Raw genomic sequence first — 3,163 nt, 5'->3', positions numbered from 1 at the left:
TCGAAGTTTCCATTCAGTCATTAATTCCAACTTTCAAATGTTGTTGTTTCAGCTTTCGCTTACTAGAAGCAACATAATACTCGCTGCAATACAGACCTCGGGAAACCCTCACCGTGAATAAGGTTCACTCACATATTTCACTACATTTTGCGTGGGATTGGAGATGAGGCTACTCGTTCTTGCTCAGTACTAGGCTGAAAATTAACGAAACTTCGTTACAAACGTTCACATGTTGATGTTTCCGCTTTCGCGTACTCGAAACAACATAATACTAGTCTTTGTAATTTAGTTTCATAATTTCAACTGTTCTCATGCAGAATTTTTGCTCATTCTTATCCCAAATTTTGACCTGGCTACTAGTTACACTCCTTGTACTTATTGCAAAATGACCACAAATTTCAACAGCTTTCACATGTTGCTGTTTCGGCTTTCGCTTACTACAGTCAACATAATACTCGTTGCAAAATAAGTGCTCGGCATCTGCAATTTTCCAAAGACGAAGTTTCGCCAGTTCAATTTTCGCTCGCCAATTATGGCTACTAATTCACACGGTACTGAGCTCAACAACATTAAATTTGTTCAGCAAGACTTTCACATGTTGATGTTTTGGCTTTCGCCTACTAGAAGCAACATAATACTCGTCTTGTTAGCTCATTCAATGAGAATAGCTTTTCCCGTTGAGAATTTTTGCCTTCAATTGGCGTTGTAGTGAGTTTGGCTACTCAGATCACCAAATACTTGTGACAATTCGAACCAGAAATGTTTTCAATTTTCACATGCTGATGTTTCGGATTCAACCTACTAGAAGCAGCATAATACTTGTATTCAACAATTTCTGTATCAAATCCCAGTTTTCTCTGGTGCATCTTTGCCAAACTATTCCAAACTGCCTGAGTCTGAATACCAATTACAGGTACTAGTAAATGCACGTTACTAAGGACTATATAGTTCTAGGTTACTGTACACAACGACGTTCACATGTTGATGTTTCAGCTGCCGCTTACTAGAAACAACATAATACTTATCGTGCATACCTTTCCATAACTTGTCCTTTTCAGATGCATTAGTTTCCCTTTGTCTTGGCTTCTACAGTCAGACTGGCTACTAGTAACAGCACAGTACTAATCACATATCGTTCTACAGTTTGCAGACAACTTTCACATGTTGATGTTTCAGCTTTCGCCTACTAGAAACAACATAATACTCGCTGTATACATTTGTAGTTCTCTATGTAACTTTCATGTGAAGAAGTTTCGCCAGTCTTTTTGACTGTCTCAAATCTGAGTCATGCTTAGGCTACTAGTTGCTTCATAGTACTTATCGCCTCGAGATCATTGAACAAAACTTGATTTTCACATGTTGCTGTTTCAGCTTCCGCTTACTAGAAACAACATAATACTAGTCTCATTAAGTTCCGTCTCTTTGCAATTTTCTTATGAAGAAAATTCGCCATCACAATGACTCCAGCAGTTCTTGATCAAGGAATGCAATCATTGATCAGAATGCTATTATTTGAATCGGTTCTGCTTTAAGTGTTCCAATTTTATTGGAAGCACCAACAATAGAACATCAATGTGTTCAATCGAGAGTTATATAACCCTGAATCGGACGCAGTCAACAGCCGAAGCCGAGACCGCCTTTTGCGTTAGAGAGGTCGGTAAACAAATCTTGCGATTCATACCGAATTAACACATATAGCTGTGCTCCTCTTCGTAAAGCGAGCCAAGTGATCCCCTGTTGAAGGATGTATTTGGACCAATCTAGTAGCATTTGGTTTCCAACAAGCTCTCCCAAGTTAGCTTACTTATTGGGCTTTTCAACCAATTCGGTTGGCTACAAGCATCATCAAAGTACTAGCCACAGTTTGATCGCAAAATTCTACGACTTTCACATGTTGATGTTTCGGCTTGCGCTTAGCCTACTATAAGCAACATAATACTAGTCATATCATAGAGCGTGATCAGCTTGTGACGTTCTCATGATGAAGTTTCACCAACAGTGTCTCACTTCGAGCTTAAATCCAGCTACTAGTAACTACACAGTACTGACTGCAACGATAACTTTTATCTATACCTTTCACATGCTGCGCTTTCGGCCAGGGCCTACTAACGTCAACATAATACTCGATATAAACTTTTGTTCATGATGCAGCTTCCCCATGCAGAAGTTTCGCCTTCAAATGCTCTCTTGGCCATATGACGTAAGAAAAGGTTACTAGTAACATCACAGTACTAGCCACAGTTTGATTGCAAAATTCTACGACTTTCACATGTTGATGTTTCGGCTTGCGCTTAGCCTACTAGAAGCAACATAATACTAGTCATATCATAGAGCGTGATCAGCTTGTGACGTTCTCATGATGAAGTTTCACCAACAGTGTCTCATTTCGAGCTTAAATCCAGCTACTAGTAACTACACAGTACTGACTGCAACGCTAACTTTTATCTATACCTTTCACATGCTGCGCTTTCGGCCAGGGCCTACTAACGTCAACATAATACTCGATATAAACTTTTGTTCATGATGCAGCTTCCCCATGCAGAAGTTTCGCCTTCAAATGCTCTCTTGGCCATATGACGTAACACAAGGTTACTAGTAACATCACAGTACTAGCCACAATTTGATCGCAAAATTCTACGACTTTCACATGTTGATGTTTCGGCTTGCGCTTAGCCTACTAGAAGCAACATAATACTAGTCATATCATGGAGCGTGATCAGCTTGTGACGTTCTCATGATGAAGTTTCACCAACAGTGTCTCATTTCGAGCTTAAATCCAGCTACTAGTAACTACACAGTACTGACTGCAACGATAACTTTTATCTATACCTTTCACATGCTGCGCTTTCGGCCAGGGCCTACTAATGTCAACATAATACTCGATATAAACTTTTGTTCATGATGCAGCTTCCCCATGCAGAAGTTTCGCCTTCAAATGCTCTCTTGGCCATATGACGTAACACAAGGTTACTAGTAACATCACAGTACTAGCCACAATTTGATCGCAAAATTCTACGACTTTCACATGTTGATGTTTCGGCTTGCGCTTAGCCTACTAGAAGCAACATAATACTAGTCATATCATAGAGCTTGATCAGCTTGTGACATTCTCATGATGAAGTTTCACCAACAGTGTCTCATTTTGAGCTTAAATCCAGCTACT

At 39.8% G+C, this 3,163-nt stretch overlaps 1 pseudogene; it reads right to left on the bottom strand.

Annotated features, from left to right (window-relative positions):
• Window positions 1–1,594: 1,594 nt before the first annotated feature.
• Window positions 1,595–1,746, bottom strand: LOC142355934 (5.8S ribosomal RNA; annotated as a pseudogene).
• Between the last annotated feature and the right edge of the window lie 1,417 nt (window positions 1,747–3,163).

Source organism: Convolutriloba macropyga, unplaced genomic scaffold (assembly GCF_964194025.1).
Source record: "Convolutriloba macropyga unplaced genomic scaffold, txConMacr16.3 SCAFFOLD_5310, whole genome shotgun sequence".
In the NCBI taxonomy this organism is placed as follows: Eukaryota; Metazoa; Xenacoelomorpha; order Acoela; family Convolutidae; genus Convolutriloba; species Convolutriloba macropyga.
Note: the sequence above shows the minus strand (reverse complement) of the source record. Positions and strands in the feature narration are given on the sequence as shown.